Genomic DNA, 18,601 nt, shown 5'->3' on the forward strand with positions numbered 1-18,601 from the left:
GAAGGAACAGGGGCCCAGTGGCCTGTGCTGTAGGAAGGGCATGGACTTCCTAGCGAGGACTTTCTGGTGCGGGGTTCTCAGGGAAGAGGAGGCTGGAGGGGCTGGGGTCCCCAGGAGTGCATGCGCCAGGCAAGCGGAGGGGAGGCCGAGCCAGGAGCCACAGGCTTCTCACCGCCAGACCAAAGCCGCCCTCCGCTGGCTGCATGGGGAATCGCGCCTAGGCTGGGGCTCCCCTCGCCCCAGGTTTGGGGGAGGCCGATGTGTCCTGGGGCGCTTACTGCCCATCCAGTCTCCGCCAGGCAGCATGGCCCTGGGTGGCTTTCAGGGCAGCCTCCGCAGCACAGAGCCTGCCTCCGCCCTGTGGGGCAGATTTGGGCATCTGACTCTGGACACTTACCCAGAGGCTGAATTCAACTCCCCAGGGAAAAGCACACTCAGACTCCCTCCCTCCCCACTGTGCCCAGCCTGAGGGGACACTGGCTGGGACTTGGGAGGAGAAGGCCAGAGACCAGGGCCTGGCTCTCAGGCACTAGGTCCAGGAGAAAATGGAGCGGAGTCCCTGCAGGAACTGCCTCAGACTGCCCCTGAGGGGGCCTGGCCTGGGACCCTCCCTGTGCTACCAGGCTGCTGTTGGGGCCAGGAGGGCAGGGAGAGCAGCCACCTGTACGGCATCAAGTAACACTATCACTGAGCACACCCAACACCCACACAACAACCACAGCCCTCTGCCCTGAGGGGGCAGGTGGGCAGAGCCTCCTCTGTCTTGTTCACCCTGAGCGTGGAGCTCCGCACAGGACAGGATCAGAGAGCAAACCAGGAACAAATGGATGAATCAACGAAGGGGCCAGGGCAGTAGGTCCCCACCCACACCCTGAACCCTAAGGGTGGGACACAGAGGCTGGAGACGGCTGGCCCTGGGATCCTCTAAGTGACAGGAACACTTGGCCACTGTTGATTGCCCCGAGGTGGGGCTGGGGCTGCCTGGCCCTTTAAGAGGGCAATTCTGCCCACCGCCCTGAATGACCCCTCCCCTAGCCACTGGAGAAGAGATCTCGTTTCTTGGCAACAGGAAGCTCTTGGTTTACTGCGTCACCCAAGCGACTGGGAGCCGCGTCCTGCTCTGGGACTGAGCCGTTGGAGCCGACCGATGACTGCACTGGGCTGACCGCAGCAAGCTGACCACACACACTCCTCACTCCCCTGGTCCTGGTGAGCGGCAGACACCATGGTGCAGACGGATGTGCTCCTACCAGAGCCGGCCCCACAGAAAGTGCCGCCCTGCGAGCTGCCCTGCAAAGAGTATGACGTGGCCCGCAACACGGGCGCCTACACGTCCTCCGGCCTGGCCACTGCCGGCTGGAGGTGTGGTTCCAGAACTGCTATGCTCGCTACCACCAGGCCTTTGCCGACTGCAACCAGCAGAGCGGGAGCTGCAGGGGCATGAGAGCCATCAGCTGGCCGCAGAGACCCAGGCGCTGACGCAGCCGACACAGCAAGACTCCACGTGCAGAGTGGGCGAGCGACTGCAGGACACGCACAGCTGGAAGTCGGAGCTGCAGCCCGAGGTGGAGGCGCTGGCTGCGGAGACCGACCTGCTGCTGGCCCAGAAGAAACGGCTGGAGCGCGCCCTGGATGCCATGGAGGTGCCCTTCTCCATCGCCACTGACAACATGCAGTGCAGCCAGCACCACCAGCACGCCAACCTCGTGCGTGACCATGTGGAGACGGAGCTGCTGAAGGTGCCAGCAGCCTTGGGTGGCCAGGATTTGTGGGCACAGAGAGGAGGAGCCCCCGGCAGTTCATGTGGACAAGCCACGTGGCTGCTGCAAGCACACGGGAGACCAGCCCTCTGTGCGTGAGACCCCTGAGTCCCGAAATCTGGCCCCTTAGTGACAGGAGGCAGTTTTGCCCCAGAAGGCCCCTGACTTCCAAGCAGCTGTTTCTCCTCTCGTCCTCCAATCCCTTTGAGTCCTGGCATAGTCATCCTGACCCTGGGCTCCCCAGAGATGCTCCCTGGTTGGGACAGTTGCTCCCGAGGTGGAAACCCAGGTCTGGGCCAGCACTGCGGGTGTGGACAGGTAGGGTGGGATAGGCTGGGATCTACTGCTCCCATTCATCCTATACAGAGCCGGGGACACGAAGATCTGCACCCACAGGTCCCCTTCTCCATGTCACCTGTAACTTCCCAATCCAGCCCAGCTTGTCTATGGGGCAACCCCATAGGGTGAGAGAGTAACTCAGTCCTGGCCCTGATGCTGGCTCTGGAGAATTCCCTGAGCTCTCAGAGCCTGGGGCCTCCATGAGAACCACTAAAGGCCTGTAGACATTTGTGAAAGATGTGGGGTGGAGGCAGCTGGTCTCCTGCCATAACCCCAAACTCAGGCAAGAACCCTTGAGTCCCTCCCTCCCCTCATGCCTTCCCTCCTCCCTCCCTTCCCCTTCTGCAGGCCTATCCCCCTGCACCCTCTCAGTGCCTCAAGAACTGCTGCAGCTCCCACAAACCCTCTGCCTGCAACAAGGGTGCCTGCGAAGTGACGGAGACACTGACAGTGCAGGAAGAGGAAAACCCAGGGACAGAGGGGTGCAGGACTCGGGCCCTGGCACACAAGGAGGTAGCTGGTGGTCCAGGCAAAGACCCCAATCACAGGGAAAAAAGGCTTGTTCCTACACACAGAAAATTAAACGGGCCAGGCAGTAAGAAGAAACACAGGGTCTTCCTCCTGTTCTTGGTGTGAGGATGGTCTTTCCCAACACAGAACCCTGAGGGGCAGCCTGGGCGGGCATCTGGGCCCCCAGAGTTAGGGTCCTCAGGGGCTGTCCAGAGGCCAGAGGCAGGCCAACGTTCCTGGGTGCAGTGAGTGAGCAGCAGTGATGACTCTTGAGGCCTGGGGCGTGGGAACTGCCGCTGAGGGACCTTCCCAGCAGCCCATAGAAGGCCCTGGAGGAAAACACCCCACTTACAACGCACCAAGGAGAGTGCCCAAAAGCCCAAGATAAACCCAGTGAGAGAGCAGAACTTGCACAGTCAGAGCTCAGGCCCGGCATTCAACTCCTTCTGGTTGCTCAGGTGTTGACCTAGGCCTGCAGCAGCTGGGCCTCCTGGGATCCTCACCAAGGACAGGCTCTGGTGCTCAGGGCGTCTCCTCCCTCAGGAAGCTGAGCTCATCCGGAACATTCAGGAGCTGCTGAAGAGAGCCATCGTGCAAGCAGTGAACCAGATCCGGTGGGTCGAGGGCTGCCCAAGGGATGACTCCTGACCCCACCCACGGCTGGTCCTGGGGCAAGGCATTGAACGACAGGACCCTGAAGCTCAGAGCCGGCAGGGGCTGTCCCAGGTCACAGTGGGAGCACAGGGCTGGGTGGGGGAGTTTCCGGCCCAGCCTGAGTTTGAGTGGCCAAAGCCCAGTGCCACAACTGATCTGCAGCCTCCCAGCAGGGGCGGCAGCTCTTGGTCACTGCTGAGCACGAGGACAGCCGGCCCAGAGCTCCCTCCTGAAGCGGGCATGAAGGCCTAGCCTGCAGCATGGAGGGTCCCCAGCGGGGCCCTCCCTGGCCACACACCAATGCCCTGTTCCACCCCGCCCCAGACTGAACCGGGAGCACACGGAGATCTGCAAGATGCACTGGTCGGACAAGGTGGAGGCCTACAACCTCGACAAGACCTGCGGGCGCCACCACAGCCAGAGCACCGAGGTGTAGGCTCATCAGGCACTCCACCACCTTCCAAGTGGGGGGGGGGGCCAGCTCTGCCCCGCGCTTGCCCTGGCTGTGGTCTCACCTCCCTCTGCCTGGGGGCCCCAGCGGGGCTCCTTCCCCCAGCCTGGCCCAGAGGCCCTCGCCCCCGAGGGCACTTGGGCAACTGTCTGCCCCTGGCATGAGTAAGCGAGCAAGACCTCCTCAAGTGCCCAGCGCGTGCACAGCCTGGTTGCCCGTAGACAGGACAGGGTGGGGTGGGGTCAGCCCCAGGCGCTGGCAGGATTGCATTTCCACCCAAGGCCAGCAGAGGGAGCGCGACCACCGCACACTTGAGCGCGGCAAACTCCTGGGTGCGAGAAGCGGACGCGGGCGCTGGGTACTAGGGAAGGGGGGCTGCGGGGGACGGAGGTGCTGCAGAGGGGGCCTCGGGGGCAGCGGTGCTGGGAACGGGGTTGCGGGGGCAGGAGGGGACTAAGTGCCCGGGGTGGGTAGGGTGTGGGAGGACTCAGGGGAGTTGTGGGCGGGGGGCACTCGGAGGCAGGCAGCTTGGGGGACTGGGCTTCGTGGGTCTGCACGGGGTGCATTGGAGTCCATGCAGTTCCTCCAGGAGCATGGGGCACAGACAGGGAATGGGGGCGTGGCAGGGCCCCCAGCATTTGGCGGAGCCTCCCGACCCTCCCCTGGCTGTCTCCCACCCCGCAGCGCCTCCACCCCGGAGACCTGGACCAAGTTCACGCAGGACAATCTGTGCCGCGCCCAGCGCGAGCGCCAGGACTCGGCCAACCTGTCGGTGCTGGTGGACTGCATCCTTCGCGAAACCTCCGAGGACCTGGGACTCCAGTGTGAGGCCGTGAACCTGGCCTTCGGGTGCCGCTGTGAGGAGCTGGAGGACGCGTGGCACAAGCTGCAGCACCACCTGCACAAAATGGGGCACCCTCAACCCCGAAGATGGCTCCCGCTCCTGCCCACCACTGTGCCCCCTCTCATCACCTGACCTGGGCCCTCAACACCTTTCTCCTCAGTCCCACTTATCCCAAAGGACCCCAGAAGCAAGTGTCACCTCTCCGTAAACCTATGTAAAACCAGGTGACACTGGGTATGATCGCAGGGTGTTGCAACCCCCATGACTGAGCAGGAGGAGCTGTGGGGATGATGGAGGCAGGACGTGGTCTGGGGAGCATTGACCACCCGGGAGGTTCCCAAGGGTCCTGGCCTGGCAGGCAGGGCTCTGACTCTAGGGCCTCAGCGGGGCCTTCACCACAACTGAGTCCCCACTCCTTGAGCAGGATTTGGGTACTGGTGACCACCAAGGATGGGGGTTCTTGGATCAGAGCTCAGACAAAACAGGCAGCATGAATCTCCAGAGCGCACTGGGGGCCACGGACTCTCTCATGTCTTCACCCCCAGCCCTCAGGGACTCTCCTGTGCGTCCCAGCTACTCTCCAGCCATGCCCAGATTTCAGCGGGAGTCAGTTCCAGGCACCCAGGTATCACCACCAAACTCAGCAGTTTCGCTGAGTTACTCCCCAGTCTCTCTCATGTCTTCACCCCCAGCCCCCTGGGACTCTCCTGTCTGTCCCAGCTACTCTCCCACCACGCCCAGATTTCAGCGGGAGTCAGCCTCCCACATTCCGGAATCACCTACAGACTCACAGACTTCACTGAGGTCCTCCCTGGTCTCTCTCAGGTCTTTGCCCTCAGCCCACAGGGACTCTTGTGTCTCTTTCAGCTACTCTCAAAACTTCTCTAGATTCCAGCTGGACTCAGTTCCAGGCACCCACGATACACCACCGAACTCACGAGTTTCACTGACTTACTCCCCAGTCTCCCTCATGTTCTCACCCCCAGCCCTCAGGGACTCTTCTGTCTCTCTCAGCTACTCTCCAAGCATCTCCAGATTGCACCTGGAGTCAGCTTCCCACACCCAGGAATCACCTACAAACTCACGGACCTTACTGCAACCCCCCCCCACTTCTTTCACCTCTTCACCCCCTGCCTTCAGGGACTCTCCTGGGTCTCCCAGCTTCTCTCTAGCCTTCCCCAGATTTCTGCCACAGTCAGCCCCAGGCACCCAGGACAACCCTGGACACTCACAGGCCTCACGAGACTATCTCCCAATGACCTGTACCTACACAGGGATGGCTCCCACGCATCCCTCAGTGACCCCAAACCCATCTTCACTTACACTCAGACACTCCCAGGGCCTGACAGCTACTCCCCGTTATTGTCCTTCCGTTCGAAGCCCTGGCCAATCTACTAGCCCACATGACGCAGTTACCTGGCCATTTCTCCATGGTTCCCGTGAGGGCCCCACACCCAGCCGCACAAGAGCCCCTCCTGCATTCCGTCCTCACACGCAGGCCTGTCAATCTACTTGCTACTGTCACACTCTTGCCAGCAGAAGAGGCCCCTGTAATGCCCGATATCACCACCCAGACTATCCTCACCCCACAGCTTTGCAGCTGGACCCTCCTGCTGGCCCACGTGGCTGCCAGAGCCCATGCTGGCACGACGCTCCAGCAGGTCGGCGTCCCTGCGTGCCACACTACCGGTGACATGGCTAGCATGACCCTCCTTCCTGGCAGTGACACTGTTGATGTGAACCCCAGTTTCACATCTCTCATTTCTAAATAGGACCATTTTCCCTTTTCGCTCTCCCTTCCATTCACAGGGCTTTTCATTCTCTCTGTTTCTCCCTCCGCTTCAGATATTTACTCACCTTTTTCTCTCTCACTATGTCTGCCATGGTCTCCATGAGAGTGCGCCACATAAGATTCCCCCATTAAAAGTCATGAATTGAGTGGCTTTTAGTATACCTGTGGTTGTGCACATTCAATTATAATTGGCAATCCATTGTAGAACGTCTTAGCACCCCCGACCAGAGAAAAACCCTGTAGACATTAGTCACTCCTCATTCTGTCTCAAACTCTCTCCCTGACCCTCAGCCCTAGGTAGCAACCACCTAGTGCGATCAATCCCATATGCATAGATTTCCATATTGTGGACATTTCCTATAAACAGAATTGCACAATAGGTGAGCTGTTATGACTGACATAACACGTAGCACAATATTTTCAAGATTCATCCACATTGTAGGCTTACCCACGGGGGGAAACCATTTTTTTGGGGGGTTTTAGTAACACCGGGTGTTTTCTCCTTCCTTTCCTCCTTCTTTCCTTCCTTCCTTCCTTCCTTCCTACCATCTCTCTTTCCTTCCTTCCTTCCTCCTATTTCTCTCTTACTCCTTCTGCCCTCTCTCTTTCATATGCCTTAGGTGCATCCCACATTCTGCGTTTTTTTGGGGAAATCCTCGACAGGTGCAGGAAAATTCTTTTATAGTAACTATTTACCGCCATCTCTCTTTCACGGCTCTCCATCAGTTGTGAACATCTATTGGTTTATCCCAAGTCACTAAGCATATGTTTATTAGGTACACCTGTTTTTCCTTATACAGCTGTTTCTGGAGTCTAGGGTCGCATACTCATAAACCCAGTGTAACTCAGAAACGCATCTAATATTCCAATAAACCCATCATAACGTTGAAAAATCATAAATCAAACCATCATAAGTCACGGTTTGTCCGTGGATATGGGCGTCATCAATTCCATTGTATTCAGTAATGCTGTACACCATTAACAATGGCAGACTGATTGGGAGTGGATATTGATAGCATTATAAAAGTCAGTTATTAGAGGGATACTTCTTTAACCTGACTGAAGAACTGATCTAATGGCTTTAGTCGAGTGCATGATTATGTGAGATGTTTTGAGACAGAGTAGTACATTTGTGAATGAAATTTTATGGCTTTTTTTCACTTAGTAGGCACCATTGTGTGTGGAAAAGTGAGAAAATTGCTTTCTGCTGTAGAGTCTGGCATTCATTGTAGATTTAAGCTTATTTTTCTGGGAGCAAATCTTATTCAATAAAATACTACTCTTTATACTAAAAAACAAAAACAGTGGTGATGTGTGGTCATTATCCTCAGCAAACTAATCCAGGGAAAGAAAACCAAACGCCACATTCTCACTTATAATGGGAGCTGAAAAAGGAGATCACATGGACACAGGAAGGGGAACAACACACAATGGGGCCTTTCGGGAGGCAGAGCGTTAAGAAAAACAGCTACTGCATGCTGGGCTTAATACCTAGGTGATGGGTTGACAGGTGCAGCAAACCACCATGGCACACGTTTACCTTAGTAACAAATCTGCACATCCTGCACATATACCCCAGAACTTAGAAACGAAACGAAACAAAAGAAAACGAAAAAGCAATAGCAAAACGCTAAAGGCAAAAGAAAGTTTCAAACTCAGAACGTGACAGACCAATGTTTGGTTCAAATCATGGTTCTCAACCCCGGTGCCATAAGGTCAGGATAAAGAATTTGATTACATATTGTAAATAAGACATGCAGCAAATGACCAGAAAGATTATTCTCAACATATGTGTGTCTTCTAATTCAATGGTGACGCTATCTACCGGGACATAGCATTAGATTCCAAAGGGCCGAGTCCCGCCACACTGGCCTCCCACACTAACAACAATGGGAAGCCCTACGTTGTTTTACCTGTGCTTCTCAGCAACTGGCTATAAATCAGGTTGCCACCACTCCCAGATTTCGTTGCATTCATTTGCTGGAAGAGCTCACAGCACGCAGGGAAACACTTACATTTGCCGTTGTATTTTAGCGGACATGGCAAAAAGTTCAGAAATTAATGTGGGGCCCGGCATGTGGGGAGGGGCGCACTACCTTCCAGGAAGTGTTATCCAGAAGCTCTCTGATCCCAGTCCTTTTGGGTTTTTATGGAGACCTCATTCTATAGGCATGATGGGTGAAACCATACGCTATTGGTGATCAACTCCACCTGAGGCTCCCAACCCTCCCTGGAAGTTGGGGTTGAGGCTTTGCCATTCTCAGTCTGACTAAAAGAATTTACCCAAACGGAATTTTAAAACAGATGAGCATAACTGGAATCTTAATTAGATGATTGGATTATCTGGAACCACACCTTGGTATTCGTAACACGAGCACCCTCATCCAACGAATGCTCCACCCAACTGGCTCCCAAGTCTCTACGTGGTTCCAGAGCAAAAGAATGCTTATACAACGCATATCTCCACCTTTTCTTCAAAGTCTTTTCGCTTACACGGAAAGACTTCTTAAACTGCCATGCATCAGGGTCAGGGGGAGGTCTTGTTACAACGCAGATCTGTGGATCTCCGGGGTTTGATTGTGGCAAGGATGCTGCTGGTGTCAAAACCACAACGTGGGAACCACAGAACCATTAGTTGGTTTTCAGTGTTTCAGTGCATACAATTCCTAACATATCTGGCCAAGAAAACTTGTAAGTTCTTAGATTGTCCCAAAGGTGGCGCATGAAATCAAAGCAGGAGAACGGTTTCCTACGAGGTGTAGCCTGGGAAAGTTGGGGGTGACTGATGGAAAGGAGGAGTGAAGCTCCGCCCTTTCCGCTGCTAGGCTGCGCCCGAGGCTATTTAAACCCACCCTGGCTGGCCTGTACTCAGATCTTCGCGGAGCGGATCAGCGGCCGGAGCGTTTGGCGGACTCTGCGTGGACTTGGAGCTCACAGCGTCTTGCGACTTGGAAGCGGATTCAGAGGACAGGACAGAACACTTGGGCAAGTGAACCTCTGTCTGTCTGTCTGTCTGTCTGTCTGTCTGTCTGTCTCATTGGTTGGTTGATTTCCATTTTCTTAAGGGGCACATACCTCACACCGCACACACACACACACACACACACACACACACGCACACACACGCACACACACTCCTTCTTTCTGCGAGTTAGAAAATTAGTAGGGGCCCCTGGGAGCTGCAGGTTTCCTAATCATGTCTGCACCTAAGAACAGTAGGGTCTTGTCTGGCTCTTCTTATGAACGGTCCCCCAGCCCGGACTCCCCAAGGTCCATGCGAGCTTCACCCAGCTTCTCCCTCTCCCCTATCAGAAACTCAGGCTTAAGGGGAAGCTCCTCACCAGGGATCCGGAGCTACCATTCACCATCCCCTAGGGCTTCACCACACTCACCTCTGTCATCACCAGAATCCCACAAGCTCCCATTTCCCTGTCCTCACCGTGATGGGCAATCAATGAAGCCATTGGGCTCTCCCGTGTCCTCCTCTGAGGATTCCTCAGAGTCCCCACGTTCATCAATAATATACCACATGTTCTTGCTGCCATCACCCAGCAGCTCACCCCCAGCTCTCGGGGGGTCTCCTGTGTCTCCCAGCTACTCTCCAAACAACCCCAGATTTCAGCTGGAGTCAGCCCCCCACACCCAGGAATCACCTACAAACTCACGAGCCTCACGGTGCTCCACCCCTGTGTCTTTCATCTCTTCACCCCCAGGCCTCAGGGACTCTCCTGTGGCTCCCAGTTACTCTCCAGCCATCCCCAGGTTCCTGCGGGAGTCAGCCCCATGCACCCAGGAGTCCCCCAGAGACTCACACGTCTCGGGAGAATATGACCCATCCCCCAGCCCTGACTCCTCAAGATTCATGCCTGCCTCACCCAGCTTCTCCCTCTCCCCTCCCAGAAACTCAGACCCAAGGGGCAGCTCCTCACCAGGGATGTGGAAGTACTCTACATCACCCCGCAGGGCTTCACCACTCTCACATCCATCATCAACAGAATTCCACAACTTTACGTTTCCCTTTCCTAACCAAGCAGGACAGTCACTCATGTCATTGTGTTCTCCCGTGTCCTCCTCTGGAGATTCTCCACAGTCACCTCATTCATCAATAATATACCATATGTTCTTACTGCCATCATCCAGCAGCTCACCCCCAGCCACCCATGACTCGCCTGTCTGTCCCAGCTACTCTCCAACTACGCCCAGATTTCAGCGGGAGTCTCTACCCCACACCCCAGAAACACCTACAAACTCACAGACCTCAGTGAGATCCTCGCCAGTCTCTCTCACGTCTTCACCCCCAGCCCTTACGGACCCTCCAGTCTGTCCCAGCTACTCTCCAACCACACCCACATTTCAGCGCGGGTCAGTTCCAGGAACCCAGGGATCACCACCAAGCCCACCACTTTCACTGAGTTACTCCCCAGTCTCTAGCACGTCTTTATCTCCAACCCTCAGGGACTCGCCTGTCTGTCCCAGCTACTCTCCAAACACGCCCACACTTCAGCGGGAGTCCGCTGCAGGCACCCAGAAATCACCACCAAACTCACCAATTTCACTGCGTTACTCCCCAGTCTCTCTCATGTCTTCACCATCCCTCAGGGACTCTCCCGTCTGTCCCAGCTACTCTCCAACCACGCCCACATTTCAGCTGGAGTCAGTTCCAGGCACCCCGGACTCACCACCAAACTCACCAATTTCACTCAGTTACTCCTCAGTCTCTAGCACGTCTTTATCTCCATCCCTCAGGGACTCTCCTGTGTGTCCCAGCTACTCTCCAACCACGCCCACACTTCAGCGGGAGTCAGTTCCAGGCACCCAGGAATCACCATCAAACTCACCAATTTCACTGCGTTACTCCCCAGTCTCTCTCATGTCTTCACCATCCCTCAGGGACTCTCCCGTCTGTCCCACCTACTCTCCAACCACGCCCACATTTCAGCTGGGGTCAGTTCCAGGCACCCCGGAGTCACCACCAAACTCACCAGTTTCACTGAGGTACTCCCCGGTCTCTCTCATGTCTTCACCCCCAGCCCTCAGGGACTCTCCTGTGTGTCCCAGCTACTCTCCAACCATGCCCAGATTTCAGCGGGAGTCAGTTCCAGGCACCCAGGTATCACCACCAAACTCAGCAGTTTCGCTGAGTTACTCCCCAGTCTCTCTCATGTCTTCACCCCCAGCCCCCTGGGACTCTCCTGTCTGTCCCAGCTACTCTCCCACCACGCCCAGATTTCAGCGGGAGTCAGCCTCCCACACTCCGGAATCACCTACAGACTCACAGACTTCACTGCGGTCCTCCCTGGTCTCTCTCAGGTCTTTGCCCTCAGCCCACATGGACTCTTGTGTCTCTTTCAGCTACTCTCAAAACTTCTCTAGATTCCAGCTGGAGTCAGTTCCAGGCACCCACGATACACCACCGAACTCACGAATTTCACTGACTTACTCCCCAGTCTCCCTCATGTTCTCACCCCCAGCCCTCAGGGACTCTTCTGTCTCTCTCAGCTACTCTCCAACCATCTCCAGATTGCACCTGGAGTCAGCTTCCCGCACCCAGGAATCATCTACAAACTCACGGACCTTACTGCCACCCTCCCCCATTTCTTTCACCTCTTCACCCCCTGCCTTCAGGGACTCTCCTGGGCCTCCCAGCTTCTCTCCAGCCTTCCCCAGATTTCTGCCACAGTCAGCCCCAGGCACCCAGGGCAACCATAGACACTCACAGGCCTCACGAGACTATCTCCCAATGACCTGTACCTACACAGGGATGGCTCCCACGCATCCCTCAGTGACCCCAAACCCATCTTCACTTACACTCAGACACTCCCAGGGCCTGACAGCTACTCCCCGTTATTGTCCTTCCGTTCGAAGCCCTGGCCAATCTACTAGCCCACATGACGCAGTTACCTGGCCATTTCTCCACGGTTCCCGTGAGGGCCCCACACCCAGCCGCACAAGAGCCCCTCCTGCATTCCGTCCTCACACGCAGGCCTGTCCATCTACTTGCTACTGTCACACTCTTGCCAGCAGAAGAGGCCCCTGTAATGGCCGATATCACCACCCAGTCTATCCTCACCCCACAGCTGTGCAGCGGGTCCCTCCTGCTGGCCCACGTGGCTGCCAGAGCTCATGCTGGCACGACGCTCCAGCAGGTCGGCGTCCCTGCGGGCCACACTACCGGTGACATGGCTAGCATGACCCTCCTTCCTGGCAGTGACACTGTTGATGTGAACCCCAGTTTCACATCTGTCATTTCTAAATAGGACCATTTTCCCTTTTCGCTCTCCCTTCCTTTCACAGGGCTTTTCGTTCTCTCTGTTTCTGCCTCCGTTTCAGATATTTACTCACCTTTTTCTCTCTCACTATGTCTGCCGTGGTCTCCATGAGAGTGCGCCACATAAGATTCCCCCATTAAAAGTCATGAATTGAGTGGCTTTTAGTATACCTGTGGTTGTGCACATTCAGTTATAATTGGCAATCCATTGTAGAACGTCTTATCACCCCCGACCAGAGAAAAACCCTGTAGACATTAGTCACCCCTCATTCTGTCTCAAACCCCCTCCCTGACCCTCAGCCCTAGGTAGCAACTACCTAGTGTGATCAATCCCATACGCATAGATTTCCATATTGTGGACATTTCCTATAAAAGGAACTGCACAATAGGTGAGCTCTTATGACTGACATAACACGTAGCACAATATTTTCAAGATTCATCCACATTGTAGGCTTACCCACGGGGGGAAACCATTTTTTTGGGGGGTTTTAGTAACACCGGGTGTTTTCTCCTTCCTTTCGTCCTTCTTTCCTTTCTTCCTTCCTTCCTTTCTTCCTTCCTTCCTTCCTTCCTTCACACCTTCCTTCCTTCCTTCCTTCCTTCGTTCCTTCCTACCATCTCTCTTTCCTTCCTTCCTTCCTCCTATTTCTCTCTTACTCCTTCTGCCCTCTCTCTTTCATATGCCTTAGGTGCATCCCACATTCTGCGTTTTTTTGGGGAAATCCTCGACAGGTGCAGGAAAATTGTGTTATTGTAACTATTTACCGCTATCTCTCTTTCACGGCTCTCCATCAGTTGTGAACATCTATTGGTTTATCCCAAGTCACTAAGCATATGTTTATTAGGTACACCTGTTTTTCCTTATACAGCTGTTTCTGGAGTCTAGGGTCGCATACTCATAAACCCAGTGTAACTCAGAAACGCATCTAATATTCCAATAAACCCATCATAACGTTGAAAAATCATAAATCAAACCATCATAAGTCACGGTTTGTCCGTGGATATGGGCGTCATCAATTCCATTGTATTCAGTAATGCTGTACACCATTAACAATGGCAGACTGATTGGGAGTGGATATTGATAGCATTATAAAAGTCAGTTATTAGAGGGATACTTCTTTAACCTGACTGAAGAACTGATCTAATGGCTTTAGTCGAGTGCATGATTATGTGAGATGTTTTGAGACAGAGTAGTACATTTGTGAATGAAATTTTATGGCTTTTTTTCACTTAGTAGGCACCATTGTGTGTGGAAAAGTGAGAAAATTGCTTTCTGCTGTAGAGTCTGGCATTCATTGTAGATTTAAGCTTATTTTTCTGGGAGCAAATCTTATTCAATAAAATACTACTCTTTATACTAAAAAACAAAAACAGTGGTGATGTGTGGTCATTATCCTCAGCAAACTAATCCAGGGAAAGAAAACCAAACGCCACATTGTCACTTATAATGGGAGCTGAAAAAGGAGATCACATGGACACAGGAAGGGGAACAACACACAATGGGGCCTTTCGGGAGGCAGAGCGTTAAGAAAAACAGCTACTGCATGCTGGGCTTAATACCTAGGTGATGGGTTGACAGGTGCAGCAAACCACCATGGCACACGTTTACCTTAGTAACAAATCTGCACATCCTGCACATATACCCCAGAACTTAGAAACGAAACGAAACAAAAGAAAACAAAAAAGCAATAGCAAAACGCTAAAGGCAAAAGAAAGTTTCAAACTCAGAACGTGACAGACCAATGTTTGGTTCAAATCATGGTTCTCAACCCCGGTGCCATAAGGTCAGGATAAAGAATTTGATTACTTATTGTAAATAAGACATGCAGCAAATGACCAGAAAGATTATTCTCAACATATGTGTGTCTTCTAATTCAATGGTGACGCTATCTACCGGGACATAGCATTAGATTCCAAAGGGCCGAGTCCCGCCACACTGGCCTCCCACACTAATAACAATGGGAAGCCCTACGTTGTTTTACCTGTGCTTCTCAGCAACTGGCTATAAATCAGGTTGCCACCACTCCCAGATTTCGTTGCATTCATTTGCTGGAAGAGCTCACAGCACGCAGGGAAACACATTTGCTGTTGTATTTTAGCGGACATGGCAAAAAGTTCAGAAATTAATGTGGGGCCCGGCATGTGGGGAGGGGCGCACTACCTTCCAGGAAGTGTTATCCAGAAGCTCTCTGATCCCAGTCCTTTTGGGTTTTTATGGAGACCTCATTCTATAGGCATGATGGGTGAAACCATACGCTATTGGTGATCAACTCCACCTGAGGCTCCCAACCCTCCCTGGAAGTTGGGGTTGAGGCTTTGCCATTCTCAGTCTGACTAAAAGAATTTACCCAAACGGAATTTTAAAACAGATGAGCATAACTGGAATCTTAATTAGATGATTGGATTATCTGGAACCACACCTTGGTATTCGTAACACGAGCACCCTCATCCAACGAATGCTCCACCCAACTGGCTCCCAAGTCTCTACGTGGTTCCAGAGCAAAAGAATGCTTATACAACGCATATCTCCACCTTTTCTTCAAAGTCTTTTCGCTTACACGGAAAGACTTCTTAAACTGCCATGCATCAGGGTCAGGGGGAGGTCTTGTTACAACGCAGATCTGTGGATCTCCGGGGTTTGATTGTGGCAAGGATGCTGCTGGTGTCAAAACCACAACGTGGGAACCACAGAACCATTAGTTGGTTTTCAGTGTTTCAGTGCATACAATTCCTAACATATCTGGCCAAGAAAACTTGTAAGTTCTTAGATTGTCCCAAAGGTGGCGCATGAAATCAAAGCAGGAGAACGGTTTCCTACGAGGTGTAGCCTGGGAAAGTTGGGGGTGACTGATGGAAAGGAGGAGTGAAGCTCCGCCCTTTCCGCTGCTAGGCTGCGCCCGAGGCTATTTAAACCCACCCTGGCTGGCCTGTACTCAGATCTTCGCGGAGCGGATCAGCGGCCGGAGCGTTTGGCGGACTCTGCGTGGACTTGGAGCTCACAGCGTCTTGCGACTTGGAAGCGGATTCAGAGGACAGGACAGAACACTTGGGCAAGTGAACCTCTGTCTGTCTGTCTGTCTGTCTGTCTGTCTGTCTGTCTCATTGGTTGGTTGATTTCCATTTTCTTAAGGGGCACATACCTCACACCGCACACACACACACACACACACACACACACACGCACACACACGCACACACACTCCTTCTTTCTGCGAGTTAGAAAATTAGTAGGGGCCCCTGGGAGCTGCAGGTTTCCTAATCATGTCTGCACCTAAGAACAGTAGGGTCTTGTCTGGCTCTTCTTATGAACGGTCCCCCAGCCCGGACTCCCCAAGGTCCATGCGAGCTTCACCCAGCTTCTCCCTCTCCCCTATCAGAAACTCAGGCTTAAGGGGAAGCTCCTCACCAGGGATCCGGAGCTACCATTCACCATCCCCTAGGGCTTCACCACACTCACCTCTGTCATCACCAGAATCCCACAAGCTCCCATTTCCCTGTCCTCACCGTGATGGGCAATCAATGAAGCCATTGGGCTCTCCCGTGTCCTCCTCTGAGGATTCCTCAGAGTCCCCACGTTCATCAATAATATACCACATGTTCTTGCTGCCATCACCCAGCAGCTCACCCCCAGCTCTCGGGGGGTCTCCTGTGTCTCCCAGCTACTCTCCAAACAACCCCAGATTTCAGCTGGAGTCAGCCCCCCACACCCAGGAATCACCTACAAACTCACGAGCCTCACGGTGCTCCACCCCTGTGTCTTTCATCTCTTCACCCCCAGGCCTCAGGGACTCTCCTGTGGCTCCCAGTTACTCTCCAGCCATCCCCAGGTTCCTGCGGGAGTCAGCCCCATGCACCCAGGAGTCCCCCAGAGACTCACACGTCTCGGGAGAATATGACCCATCCCCCAGCCCTGACTCCTCAAGATTCATGCCTGCCTCACCCAGCTTCTCCCTCTCCCCTCCCAGAAACTCAGACCCAAGGGGCAGCTCCTCACCAGGGATGTGGAAGTACTCTACATCACCCCGCAGGGCTTCACCACTCTCACATCCATCATCAACAGAATTCCACAACTTTACGTTTCCCTTTCCTAACCAAGCAGGACAGTCACTCATGTCATTGTGTTCTCCCGTGTCCTCCTCTGGAGATTCTCCACAGTCACCTCATTCATCAATAATATACCATATGTTCTTACTGCCATCATCCAGCAGCTCACCCCCAGCCACCCATGACTCGCCTGTCTGTCCCAGCTACTCTCCAACTACGCCCAGATTTCAGCGGGAGTCTCTACCCCACACCCCAGAAACACCTACAAACTCACAGACCTCAGTGAGATCCTCGCCAGTCTCTCTCACGTCTTCACCCCCAGCCCTTACGGACCCTCCAGTCTGTCCCAGCTACTCTCCAACCACACCCACATTTCAGCGCGGGTCAGTTCCAGGAACCCAGGGATCACCACCAAGCCCACCACTTTCACTGAGTTACTCCCCAGTCTCTAGCACGTCTTTATCTCCAACCCTCAGGGACTCGCCTGTCTGTCCCAGCTACTCTCCAAACACGCCCACACTTCAGCGGGAGTCCGCTGCAGGCACCCAGAAATCACCACCAAACTCACCAATTTCACTGCGTTACTCCCCAGTCTCTCTCATGTCTTCACCATCCCTCAGGGACTCTCCCGTCTGTCCCAGCTACTCTCCAACCACGCCCACATTTCAGCTGGAGTCAGTTCCAGGCACCCCGGACTCACCACCAAACTCACCAATTTCACTCAGTTACTCCTCAGTCTCTAGCACGTCTTTATCTCCATCCCTCAGGGACTCTCCTGTGTGTCCCAGCTACTCTCCAACCACGCCCACACTTCAGCGGGAGTCAGTTCCAGGCACCCAGGAATCACCATCAAACTCACCAATTTCACTGCGTTACTCCCCAGTCTCTCTCATGTCTTCACCATCCCTCAGGGACTCTCCCGTCTGTCCCACCTACTCTCCAACCACGCCCACATTTCAGCTGGGGTCAGTTCCAGGCACCCCGGAGTCACCACCAAACTCACCAGTTTCACTGAGGTACTCCCCGGTCTCTCTCATGTCTTCACCCCCAGCCCTCAGGGACTCTCCTGTGTGTCCCAGCTACTCTCCAACCATGCCCAGATTTCAGCGGGAGTCAGTTCCAGGCACCCAGGTATCACCACCAAACTCAGCAGTTTCGCTGAGTTACTCCCCAGTCTCTCTCATGTCTTCACCCCCAGCCCCCTGGGACTCTCCTGTCTGTCCCAGCTACTCTCCCACCACGCCCAGATTTCAGCGGGAGTCAGCCTCCCACACTCCGGAATCACCTACAGACTCACAGACTTCACTGCGGTCCTCCCTGGTCTCTCTCAGGTCTTTGCCCTCAGCCCACATGGACTCTTGTGTCTCTTTCAGCTACTCTCAAAACTTCTCTAGATTCCAGCTGGAGTCAGTTCCAGGCACCCACGATACACCACCGAACTCACGAATTTCACTGACTTACTCCCCAGTCTCCCTCATGTTCTCACCCCCAGCCCTCAGGGACTCTTCTGTCTCTCTCAGCTACTCTCCAACCATCTCCAGATTGCACCTGGAGTCAGCTTCCCGCACCCAGGAATCATCTACAAACTCACGGACCTTACTGCCACCCTCCCCCATTTCTTTCACCTCTTCACCCCCTGCCTTCAGGGACTCTCCTGGGCCTCCCAGCTTCTCTCCAGCCTTCCCCAGATTTCTGCCACAGTCAGCCCCAGGCACCCAGGGCAACCATAGACACTCACAGGCCTCACGAGACTATCTCCCAATGACCTGTACCTACACAGGGATGGCTCCCACGCATCCCTCAGTGACCCCAAACCCATCTTCACTTACACTCAGACACTCCCAGGGCCTGACAGCTACTCCCCGTTATTGTCCTTCCGTTCGAAGCCCTGGCCAATCTACTAGCCCACATGACGCAGTTACCTGGCCATTTCTCCACG

General features: G+C 54.1%; 1 pseudogene; it reads left to right on the forward strand.

Moving 5' to 3' along the window:
- The first annotated feature begins 1,225 nt into the window (after positions 1-1,225).
- Positions 1,226-4,690, forward strand: LOC129395918 (tektin-4-like; annotated as a pseudogene).
- Positions 4,691-18,601: the final 13,911 nt, after the last annotated feature.

This window comes from Pan paniscus, chromosome 17, assembly GCF_029289425.2.
Source record: "Pan paniscus chromosome 17, NHGRI_mPanPan1-v2.0_pri, whole genome shotgun sequence".
NCBI lineage: Eukaryota > Metazoa > Chordata > Mammalia > Primates > Hominidae > Pan > Pan paniscus.